The 13,356-nt window shown below is 41.2% G+C and overlaps 1 protein-coding gene across 3 annotated transcripts in view; it reads right to left on the reverse strand.

Moving 5' to 3' along the window:
* Fas1 (fasciclin 1 Fas1 domain-containing) overlaps window positions 1-13,356 on the reverse strand; it is a 313,103-nt gene that overhangs the window by 93,418 nt on the left and 206,329 nt on the right. The window lies entirely within an intron of this gene.

A 13,356-nucleotide genomic window follows, 5' to 3' on the forward strand; every position in this document is an offset into this window, starting at 1 on the left:
CAAAATATAAATAATGATTGGCGACAGGCAAACATGACACAAGAGCATGCAATAAACGCAGAAATAATTTATAGAATAGAAGTTCAAACCAACAATAACTAAAAACATTTATAATTCCTCCAACATTACAAACAGAATTAATAAATTGTAGTTCCGGTCCAGCGTTTTGCAATTTCGCAGAAAAATTGGAATTTCCACGAATCTGTAATTGCGAATAATTTTGTAGTGATTGATCAAATCAGGCCAGTGAGCCCTTGGTAAAACGAGGAAGCAATAACGAAGAGGATTGAAAATACTTTGTATTTCGTTTCACGGGAGCTTAGGTTTGTTGAATCCGCCCGTGTGACATCAAACGGAAAAATTCTGCCATGCGGATTCAATTAATCCTCCTCAATATTCGTTCGCCTAGTCCAGACGATCGGGGACGTTAAAATGCACGGACGACTGAGGTTTTTTTTCATTCGATTCTGTCGTTCCCGGCTCTGCATAAGAACGATTGATATTCAGGATTTTCAAATAAGCAGAGAGAGAGAGAGAGAGAGAGAGAGAGAGAGAGAGAACGGATCGCCGGGAGAAGTATTAAAACCGGGGACAGTTGGAGGGTGAAGCTCGTATCGTTTAATGCATGCAAATGCACACACGTCGCTAATTTGAAAAAACTAGATCTGGGCGATATTAAACTGAAAATAAAACTCTTAGCAAATTAAGAATTATTAGTTTGTTGCATTCATCGGGAATCCATTTTATTTGAGTGCATATATTTGATATCACTGCGACAACATTTTCAACAATGTGTTCAACAATTTTAAAGTGAAGGGTAGCTCTTGAAGAACGAATTAGCACAATTATAATATATTGTAGCCACTCATCTGGCTGGTAAAGTTCACTGCAGAAGTGACGATTAAAAATTAGCATGTTGCGCCCATTGTTCAGGAGAATTCAGTTTGCCCAGTGTTTTTGGCGATCGCAATTTAAAATTAACGAGCCGTGCACCGGCAGATTGCTTTCGCTGTTAAATGAATGCCATCGGTGGCCACCAGCATTCGGAGCAGCTTGAAATTACCAATTATGATTCCGCGACGACTAATTGGCCAACACTAGTAATAACAAGAAACGTTCATCGATCACCGGCTCGATTGATGAGCTCATTTACAAGTTACTGTATCTTAATCGTGTGCAAAATCTCAGGGCAATGGGCGCAAGATCAAACTACCCCCCTGAAACAGGTTCCATAAAAAAATATATAACTTTGCAATTTTGATTGTTGCTAGTTCTAAAAAATTAGGGATGCACCTCAGATACCCACGAATGTGTGTGCAAAATCCCTGTGCCAAGGGTTCAATGGTTTTGTCAAAATGTCAAAACATTCACGAATTTGGCATAAAAGACCAAAAAATTCCATAGTAAACTAATTTTTATTCTCCAGAGAAATCCAGAGATACGAAATTTTCCAGCAGACGCTTCGCACAACATAGTAACTCGAAAGTGCGGAAATCCAGCCATCGCATTGATTTCCCATACGTCGTAAAAGAAAAAAAAAGGGAGGACAGAGAACGAAATGACGCGGACGAAAAGTGTGCGAGCGTCTAGACGGCATTCAGCTCGTCCCGATCACGTATCATTGATAATTTACGATCCCGTTGGATATTCGGTGCATCCGGTACAAAGATATTTGCCTTACGAGGAATGATATATTCGCCGGGGGTCGATGCTTGAATAAAGGATCGACAGTGTCCGTCCTAGGGGATAGATCCGAACGATATGGATAGGTTAAAGAAGACGCCAAAGGGACATACAGGGGTCGCGACGATTCAACGGAAAAGCTTCAAGAGGTTAAGGCGACCCCCTAACTGGAATATCCCCTTTCCATTGATCCCGTTCGGACAGCTAAACTCTTCATAGATTTCTCTCCTCGATGGAGTACTGCTTGAGCGTGAAAAGATCGATCGCCATACGAAAGTGGTTCGAGATTCAATCGGAAAATAAACGGTTCTCCACTTTCACCAGGCTGCACCACCCTAACCACGTCAATGTATAAACTTCAGAATCTTATTTACAACAATATTCTTTGAAAGCATCGGTGTACCGAGTCAAATTCAATTATACAATTTATATCTGTGATTATTCTTTGGGGAGACTGTTATCAGCGTATTACTGACTTTTTTCCGATTGAAACGATACCCCACACGATGTAGTTCGGTTCGTATTTAATCGTGTTAGCGCACGATTAAGTGGAGCCTCCCTTATCCGAAATTCGAACATTTCGTCCAGAGAGTTCATTTTCAAATTTCTGCTACCTTCATGGCAATATTTGCTGACGAATAATTGTAAACTTTACTTTACCGGACTTAAAATTTGTGCCTGTCTCCTATAAATTATGATGTATTTGATATGTAATCCAGTAGATTTGTACCCGGGGTTGCGGCAGATCGAAGTTTCGATTCTGTAGGATCAATGGTTCAGGAGTTATGCTTGCTTAAAGTTCAGCAATCTGCAGTGTTTTTAACAGGTAAGAGCGCCGCCATATTGGTTTGTAGTGACGACCGCGAGCGCCGACCTAATCACCAACCAACTCATTAATTATTCTGCTCGGTAAGCGGCGCGCGACCGTCACTACAAACCAATATGGCGGCGCCCTTACCTGTCAAAAACACTGCAGATTGCTCAACTTAAAGCGGCCATAACTCCTGAACCATTGATCCTACAGGATCGAAACTTCGATCTGCAGATTCCCAGGGTAAAAATCTACTGGATCACATACCAAATACATCATAATTTATAGGAGAAAGGCACACATTTTGAGTCCGGTAAAGTAAAGAGCATAATAATTAAACTTGAACTGAGGAGTAATTAAATCGAAGATATACGATTGGATTGGGGTTGTTCTTCTACTTTAACGTCCGTTCGTCATAACGTCAAGCCGCATATCGAATACGACGTGACATGCTTATCAGACGTTTCCTCGTTCCGATGTCCTTCGAGAGTACATGTTTGCTCTGTGGCGGACACGTAATTTCGGCTTGTAATGTTTGTGTTCTTGCAATACCCTCGCCCCCGCGTTTCGAGCGGTGCTTAAGCTTAGGTACACTGTCATTATCGATCTCGACAGACGCTCAGACACGTCGATGTCGAGTGAGAAGCGAAGCACGCGATGATATTAATTTGAACGAGCGGTTGCGACACCGTGCCAAAAATATATTCCGAGTTAACCAAGTTCGCGGATTTAAAAAAAAATAATTAACACTAAACCTACCACGGTCAAATGGCCGGTTCTATTTTTCCAATTATCGAAATTATCAAAATCCATTTATGGAACATAATGGAATAAATTACAGACAATCTCAATAAATTTAGTATTGCCATTTTTATAAAACAATAATTGACAAATATTTTTAATGCTTGGCAGTCAATCTAGAAATTAATTCAAAAATTCCGGCGCTTGTTTGTACTTGATTCAACAGTGGTACATTTTTGTTATCTATTCAGAAGCAGAGGAACTTGTCTTTGAATCGCGACACGTCACGAACTCGGGAAACACTGGTGCTTAAGAAAGAAAATAACTACTTCGGGAAAGAGTTAACTTATAATCTGTACGCCCTAACTTCGGAATGAATAGTTTCGAACTGGAATGAGGAACGTCCTCAGTTTCTCATGAATAACGTAAGAAATTGAGTTTCTCGAAGATTGAGCCATTCTCTGAACGGTAAAATGGAGCGATCCATTTTAAAATGTTATAAAAATTGCCCTGTTCCCCGAAGCACCCTCGTTACATTGTAATTTCTGCCACTAATTTTTTTTTTACTCTCGAAACCTTTAACATTTCTCGAAGATTTCCAAGTAGATCCGAATTTATGTGCGGCGGCTTTCAGTTCGCAAAAGGAATTCGAAATCCGATCAAGTTATTCGCGGATAACGCACACACGAGATCGTTTCATTTTCTGGCACATGCGTTACGTAATAAATTCTGCTCCGCGATTATCTCAATAAACCATTGGCATATCACAGGAATGAAAGTCAAATCCTCTTACGACGTATGTATTAAAGGGAACCGCGGAATTTGGTCGGGCTGCAATCGGAATTACATATTTCGATTCAAACGGGACGTAGAACTATCGTATTTCTTGAATTATCAAAACGAAATGGGATCTGCCAACAGCGCTTCTCTTTTTCCCACGTATAAAAAAACAGTCTTTGATCGTACATGATAAAAATTGCCAAGAAATGAAAACTGTATTCGTATCCAGCACATAAAACCAAGTAGAATGACGTGCAAAAAAATATGTAAATATATATCTAGAAAAAAATATGTAACTAATGCAATTTTTATTATTTTTACTTGAAAAAAATCGTAAATGCACCTCAGATACCCACGACTGTGTGTGCAAAATCCCAGTGCCAGGGGTTCAATAGTTTCTCCAGAAAAAATATCCAAAGTTCACAAATTTGGCACTCTAGACCAAACTACCCCTCTGAAACAAGTTGTATAAAAAAATATATAACTCCTGCAATTTTGATTGTTGCTAGTTCTAAAAAATCATAAATGCATCTCGGATACCCACGAACGCGTGTGGAAAATCCCAGTGCAAGGGGTCCGGCAGTTTCCCGAGGAAAAAATCGTGGAGCGTCGCTCGAGAAGAATTCCCCCTTAAGGGCGCGGGCGAAACAAGAGGACTTGGCAATCAGCGGTGACCAAAGTGAATCGTTCCTGGCAATTTCGCGTTTCTCGAATGCAGCCATTGTGTGTCAGGCCGTGCAGAGAGGCCTGCACAGGAGATTCATGGGACCCTGGAACAAGAAGGTTACATTTCCCACGGGAGGCGGCATTCTCCTTTCATTTTCAGACTTATTTCCATCCGGGGATGGAAGGGGAGAGAGGAGGCTCTCGGCAGGCGATCCTGAGTACGTAGGAAGGGTCCGCAGGGATTGCGATCCAGCCATCATCCGTTCTGCGACGCGAAAATCAATCTCAACAGCTTCCGGTATCAATCTCGCATCACACCTGAAGCACACTCGACCGCATTCCTTGCGAGTCCGTCGTTCGGATTTTCATCCTTTTCCCGAATAAGATCGTCCACGAAATCGTATGGAACCGGAGAGAATATCGGAAACCCAGGGACGGAGGGGCCCCTCGCGCTCTTCCTTCCCCCACCAACCTCTCGCGTTCCGTCTCCATGGCAATGGCGCAACTGGAGAGGAACCGTGGCCGCTGTGGTGGGGACGGTTTCATCTCAATTGTGGCACACGTGCGCCGAGTTTTATGGTTTCATGGAAAAACACCAGATGTCACAATTTCAAAAAATTTACTATCATGGAAACAAATTCGAACGGCTCAAAAAAATAATGCTATTTAACCGATATCCTATGTGGAAGTGCCTTCGTGATCAAAACTTTAAATGGCGTTCTTCCTGACAACCACAGATACAGATTACACTTTTCTTAATAATTTTTCGCTGCAATAGCTTCCATTTATTTAAATGGTTTTGTACGTCCACGATTGAATGATATTACACACTTTCCAGTGGACCGCCGTTTATCTAACGAACAACGTTTTTAATTAGCGTTATCTTTCGGACGCAATTTCGCCGGAATTGAGATTTAACTTGTTTTTGTGCCAAGAGTGTGGAGAAAAGAGAGCGGTAGAACGAACAAGGAAATTGCGAAGGAAAAAACCGAAAAAAGAGAACGAGTTAAGTGGACAAGACAAAGCCGTGTTTCGCCCCCCCCCCCCTCCCGGAGGTGAAATGATAAATTAAACCGAGCACAATAATGTTCCAGCCGCAAAACAAGACGGCCCCGCTTGCAAAATTATGGAAGTTCCAAGACTAATTGGCAAACTTTTCCGCGACACGTAGAAACCCCTAGCATTGTCTCGTTCTGTGTTCTATTTTTCCTCTTTTTTTTCGGAACGGACACAATATCACTATTAAAAACATCCCGGTGTTTCATAGTCCAGCGATTTAACGTATAACAAACCAGTGGGAGCACGCCGGAAATATCGCGTTCGAAATTTTTCAATTTGAAATAAACAATTTCGGGAACGCGGTCCGAATAATGAAACCCTCCGATCCGCGTTATGCGATTATAGCGCGGCGTAAAAAAATAATTGTGGAATGGGAAGTAACAACATTTTGACGTATGAAATTTTACGGAAATTTGCCGCGCCTGCAGAAAATTCGGAAAATGTTCTACGCATTTTTATGACCGCCTGTTTGCATGTTCAACGTCAAAGCTATTCTGCGAAATATTTCGGAAGTGGAAAAAAATGTGAAAGTTAACATTTTAGAAATACAATTTCGGAAACGGAAAAACAGAGGATTAACATTTTCAAAGATAATTCAAGTTGATCTCGGGAATAAGGATGAGCTAAATCGAAGCACCGCGAAAAACGGATCGGTTTTCCGGTGTGTTGTTTAATCGAGAACACAGTCGGCGAACTTCATCCCCGCGTTTCTTTCGCGCGGTAACTTCAAGGCGAGTTTCTTTGTTTATTGGTCGGGCCGGCAAGAAGTTTGCAGAATTTCTTGACGATAAATGGCTCGGGACTGCACCGTCTCATCGAATTGTTCTTGCGGTGAGTTTTCGTTGAAAAATTGCCCCTGGTCGAATAATATTGGCTCGATCGTTTCGCTCCGTCGAACACCGTGGCCTCTAGATTATTTACACAAAACAGACTCTCTGGAGAAATTCGCGAAAACAAATCGATAGAAAATAATCGTACGCTTCAATGTTTGAAGGACATTTAAAGCAGACATCCTATATGTAGGCTTCTCCTTCTACTCCCGGTTTCGTGGGAGGATCCAGGAGTGGGGGAGCAGTCTGTTGTCATAAAAATCTACAGACCAATATTAATCTTTTCCAATTGATTTAATTCATCTCTTTCTACTTTCTATCCGCAAAATAAAATTGATATGCCGCTCGAATGTGGACACTGTCTGAGCTTAGTTCATTATTCAGTATGCATAATCAAGTAATTATGCATTCGACTGATCAGAAAATATACTTCATCAATAATTAATCACGCTCCCATGCTTAATATTAATGAATTTCTCAAAGTAAAACTCTTCGGAAATTGACCGCAGCTCTCAGAATATCAGACAACGTATACAGGGTGAGTCACCTAACGTTGCCTCCTCAAATATCTTTGTTGTTTTTTAAAGATACGTCAAATGTCTGAAGGACAAAGTTGAATGGTAAAATGGGGCTCATACGATACCAAACAAATTTTTGTTTTTATGTAATTTTTTTTAGAGATACGAAGGTCACCTTCATTTTGTTTAAATGTAATGTCCTATTTTTTATACCATAGATCGATAGAGTATCAAAGTCTGAGTCTTGAGCCACTTCGAAATTTCGTAAATATATGAATACTAAAGGTCTATACGTTATGGTTGTTATCATTTGGTTTTTCAAAATTCGTCGATTTGACAGAATTATAATAAGAAATGTTTAACTCCGTTATTTCTTGTCACTCTGTATTACTGTAAGCGTTTACCAGCGACTGAGACGCAGCTGGATTCGTTTCGGAAACAGGTCCGAGTAACTAGCAGAAAAATCGCCGAGCAAAGGGGACGACTTAACACCCGCGACTTAACCGGGGGGAGCGAGGGGAATAGCCGGCGACTTTCATTAGGTCGTCTTCACGTTTAATTCACGATGAATGGCCGCGTCTACGGGGGCGAAACAAAAACGATGATACCCATGGAGAAAAGCCGACACCCCCAGGGTATTTGTAACCTTCGTCGCCGGTAGCCGAGCCTTGTGACTAACGGATAATCGTCATTCACAAGGCGGATCTCTTTTTAGACTCCCTTCTGGCGACAAGGCAACCCTTCAACACTTCGAATACTCAAAGGGTCTCGCCTCTGCAGGGGTGGCGAGAAACGCAGTTTGATCGAGTCGCGCGAAACACCACTTTCGCACTTGTTTCAACCGTTATTTTCTAATCATAATTATTAATTTTCCAAATACCATATTGGTCACGAAATTTCTGCTGGAATTATCCGTGGCGCTTCTCCGATTAAAACGAGTCCAAACACGAAGCGATTCGACGCACATTTGCCTGTTTAATCCGCGATATAGTGGAGCCTCGATTATCCGAACTGGTCAGAAAAATATATTTAAATCGTATCGCGGGGGGTGCCATTTCAATCAGAAAAGAATCAGAGACGCATTGATCGCAGAAATATTGCACTATCCGATTGTTGATGTTTCACCGAAGAGTTTGGATAGTAGAGGTTCCACTACATCGTGGATCACGAAGGCACGCGTAATCGCAATATCATCGTGTGGGGTATCATTTGAACCGGAAAAGTGTCAGCAATGTGATGATAAAAGTAGAACAATGAAATGATTAAGAACAACAAAGTTGTAACAAGAAAACCGAGTTCTGGGAAGGTGTAAGTGGAGTCCGCGCTTTTTCGCGAGTCGCGCGAGCATAACCGAATTGGGCCACGTATTTCAGCTTCAAAGACGCTAAACAGACACGTGATGTCGCCGGGGTTGAACAAGGGCCAAGTCTCGGAGAGACCGGCTGCTTCTGATATCTAGTGTTTCGAGTGACGGCGAAGTCAGACGCCTTGGGGAACGGCCGAGCGCGACGGAGACAATCAGATCACGGTTAAAATAAGAGAAAAGAGAGACACGGACGGTTGTGCGATGGAGAGAGAGAGAGGAGGGAGGGGGGGGGGAACTTTGACTGGAGGTAGCAAAGCGACTGTTCGCATGGAACTTAAGGACAGTATATATAGTTAAAGGCGAGACGGAGGACTTTGAAGGAGAGCTCGTACCAAGAAGCTGGTTACATGGTGCTCGACGTAGCGAAGAACAAGCCGGTTAGGTCTGCGACATATCTTGCGGCTCCTAGCCACAGGCCAGGCTCTAACCTTCTCTACTGTTTATCTTGTTACCGACTGGTGAATTCCGAACTCGTTCAACCGCCAATATCACGGCCCGTTCTACTGGAAAATCTTGCACAGGACCTGTTAATTAGCTGCTAACAGGACACGTCCTTGCTATCCTAGATTTAGCGAGTTTCGAACAATGGCGACGGGACGGGGAACATGCGAACCATCCCCATACGTTCCTTCAGCGAAAAATACTATCATTTTTGCAGAATGGGTGGGCAACAAAAATCAATATTTATTTTTATCGGTAAATTGAAATTCAATTTTTTAGAAAAATCTATTTTATAATGGAAATTTGATTTCGCCAAGTTATAGAGTATAATTTCACAGAAAAATTCTTCTAAAAATGTAATCATCATAATTGGCAATTTCCCACATCTTTCTGAATTATTTCTGAATATTTCAAGAAACGAGTAGCTGCCGAAGGTTCTTTCTCAGGCGAATATAAAAGTCACGGCTTGTTAACATTATGAAACAGTCATTATATCACGCAAACTGCAATTTCAATAATAACGACGTTGCAAACGGTCGCGAGAAATATTCGAAGCTCGACCGAATTGAAGTCAGTATGAAATTTTTCTCGTTCGGGGAGTAATTTCAGAGACTGGTCCGCGTCTCCTTCCCTTCCCGCTCGAGGCGATTCGAGCACACGCAAAGGAAGTTTCTTCATAAAACGTCGACGCCCTTCTTAATTCCTTGTTTCCTTCGTGGATATATTTTCAGCGTAGTAGTAATCGCGAGAACGCCGCGGGGCAGAGGAGGGTCGGGACCGGATATAGGAAATCGCATCGTAAAACAGGATATGACTATAAAATCATGGATTTACTCCACCCCCAACTTGCGCACCACGGTTAGTATAAACGCGACCATCGTGCAGTGCTGTTATTACAGAACGAGGGGATAATTTATAATGTCGTTAACATTGTGGTGTTATAAATTTAACAATCAACAGACAGAAATAAAAATTCTACCTGAATTGCAACGCAATTGGAGCGAAATAGAAATTTCTTTTCCTTCTTAATATACAGGCTGAGTCACCTAACGTTATCACCTCAAATATCTTTGTTGTTTTCAAAGACACATTAAATGTCTTGAGGACGAAGTTAAATGGTAAAATGGAGTTCACACGACACCAAAAAAATCTTTGTTTTTATGTCATTTTTTTTTAGAGATATCAAGGTTACCTTCATTTTTTTGTAATGGATCCATTCCTTTTTAAACATTTTCAATGATCGTCCCTTTTATTACGAATTGAGTGACTATAATCAACCCAAGGTCATTCAAGGTCACGGACAGAAAAAAGTATTACATAAAAACAAAAATTTGTTTGGTATCGTACGAGCCCCATTCTACTATCCAACTTTGTCCTCAAGACATTTAATGTATCTTTGAAAACAACAAAGAGGTGATAACGTTAGGTCACTCACCTTGTATAAATTAGCTGGAAAATACAGGGTGACAAGAAATAACGGAGTTAAACATTTCTTATTATAATTCTGTCAAATCGACGAATTTTGAAAAACCAAATGATAACAACCATAACGCAGACCTTTCGTATTCATATATTTAAGAAGTTTCGAGCGTAATATAACAACTTATGTCTGTTATAAATGTATAAAACCCGCTGTCGAATATAATCAACGTGAAGAGTCGTTCACTTTAAGACTCGATAGAAAATTCAACCAGCAATATACTGGAAATCGTGGTGATTGGTCGAATTTAAATCGAGAACAGCGATCAATCAGCGGCAGCAATCGATATACCGGTCGAGTGAAATTCTCGATCACCGGGGGGCAGCGCGCATCGGTCGTCTAATAATTAAACAAGCGCGTAATTGTCCGGATTTAAAGTGTTCGACGTCATTGTCCGAACCGTTTGAACTGTCAACGGGGTTCGCCGATGAGATTTCGTAATAATTGACGAAGCCGCGGGGCAGCAGCGTCACAAATTCTGATGCATCAAAGAGGACGCGGCGAGGGAACGGTGAGGAGCGGGATATAACGGAGGGGAGGTGACTACTGTGAAGGATTAATCGATCACAGTCAATCGCAGTAATGCACCAAAGGCGCAGCGATGCTGTCGAGGTGACGTCACGTTTGCTAAGGAAGAGCTGACTTGAGTGGGGAAACGGAGCTTTCTGTGGGGGATTTACGTCGACGTGTGCGCTGATCAACCTGCAGCACGGCTTGATTCACTCCGGATCAATTAGGATTAATTCGCCGATGTGCCGTGTATTAGGCGGCTACGTTAGAGAACGTCGTATCGTTTCGGTTCATGAAGAAAACCTATCCTAAGTCTTCCTTTTCCCCTTACTGTTTACAGTCTTAAACCGTCATCGGAACAATTTCGGATAACAGAGGTTCCAGTTTATCGCGTTTTACACAGGTATGCGAGATCCTAATCGCATCGTGTTTGGTATCGTTTTATCGGTAAAAGAGCCAGTAATAAACTGATGAAAGTTTCACGAAAAAATAATACGAAATGACGAAGTTATGGCTCCGCATTAGTGTAGTCGCACCGCTGCGCTGCTACCTACGTTCCGTTAATTCGTTGTTAACGAGCGATGCTAGCGATCAGAGATCAAGGATCAGTGTTTGTACGCGATGTATGATGTATTCGATACCACGATTTTCGAGCCAAAGCACGAATTCCGTGCGGTTTTATCCGCGCAGGTGTCGTATCCGGTGACCGTACACATAACGAGGTATCAGCTGGCATTCGTTTTGGTAGCAGTTTTGGTGAAAACTGGAGCCCCTGCCCGACGCGTTAACCTCGCGAACGTCGAATTTCGGAGCGGCGCCCTTTGATCTTCGTGAACGAACCCACACGCGTGCGTAGATCCGAGAGCAGGATTGTTGGATTTGCACCTAAAGCGACGCCGCATTTGCCCGCAAAGGGAGATTTGATTGAAGACGAATCGAGTATGCAGATGGGATGCAACGCGAACGTTCGTGATTCAAGGTTCCGCCGTGAAAATGACGCGGGCCATTTACGGGCCTGCTATTGTTCGAGATCGCCCGCCGGAGTCGATTATGCGAGCGATTTTATTTCAGACTCCGAACGATCGAGCTCGCGCGTGAAATCCGCAGTCGGATCATCACCGTTGCACATCCTTCGATCGAGTCCGATGGAAGAAACAATATATCGGCCATTACCGCCGCACAGAGGGCCAAATTGACGTTCTAGCTGTTCACGCCTATTTCCCCATTATTTCAATATATAAAGACCACATTAAATAGGTCGTTGAATTCATCTTGGTGTCAGCTATAACATTATTGAATAAAAAATATATAGTTATAAAAAAATAATGAAGGTGACCACAATTTTTTATTGAAAAAATTTTTTTTTTAATTTTTTTTATTGATATTTGTAAAAGGCTGTGTACTGATTACTTTTCTGTAGAAAACATTTTTTTGTCACAACACCGGAAATGTCTGAAAACTCGTGTGAATAATGAAGAATTCAGGCATTCAAACAAGAGTAATCCATAATTATTGAATGAATGAAGATTATTACATTAAATGAAATAACAAAAATGTGTTATTACTGCCTCATTTAAAGAATTACAAAACTTCAAACAAGATTAAGTATTATATTTTACAAAGTTACTGACTATATTCAATTGATCATACGGATTTTCTGCTTATAACTGTATTTATCTATGAATAAACAAAAATCTATACTATAATTCCTCTTAACAAAGGTAAAATACAGGTCTTCAATAGGGAAAAACTGCTGTGATGCTATACTACGATGCTATTACTATGATCTCTCAAATACAAGTGATTCAACTAAGCTAGCGAGAAGTTCGAATGTTTATCAATGGTCGTATAATCTAAAAAATTCATAAGATTGGTCTGGGTTAGGTCTTTACTGGTCTTTACACTCTTAAGAGTCGCTGAGTGGTCGTCAATGCGACTCGTGCAACGCGACTCGCCGCGGAATTGCGTGTCACGCGACGCTTTAAACTATCATAACTTCGGAGTTGGGATTAGTTGGGATCTAAATTTTGCACGATCTTTTAGAGGAGATCTTGCCGAAAATGTTCCACTATGTGAGAATACAGGAATCAACGGGAATGACTACTTTATCCCTTGTCAAAGGTGAAAAACTTTAACGATTTTCCTTAGTTGACTAAATATTTTTTTATATAATAAATTATCAACAATGATGTTTAGTTCCTAGTGCGTTCTCAACATAGATATACATTCTTCATATAAAAAAAAATTGGTCACTTAATCTACAGTAGGTTTTCCAGCACATCGTTATGAAGAAAAGGAATTTTTTCGGTGATAAATCGTATCGGAAAAATGTTGATCTTTGAACGTTCATTGTAACGAGAGTTTTTAATAGCTTTAATTATAATATTATCGTTTTCGAATGTAATAGACATTTAAGAAACATTGTGCATTCGTTAAAAATCGATATGTGGACTTTGAGTTTTTAGCCCGTG

Source organism: Lasioglossum baleicum, chromosome 10 (genome assembly GCF_051020765.1).
Source record: "Lasioglossum baleicum chromosome 10, iyLasBale1, whole genome shotgun sequence".
In the NCBI taxonomy this organism is placed as follows: Eukaryota; Metazoa; Arthropoda; class Insecta; order Hymenoptera; family Halictidae; genus Lasioglossum; species Lasioglossum baleicum.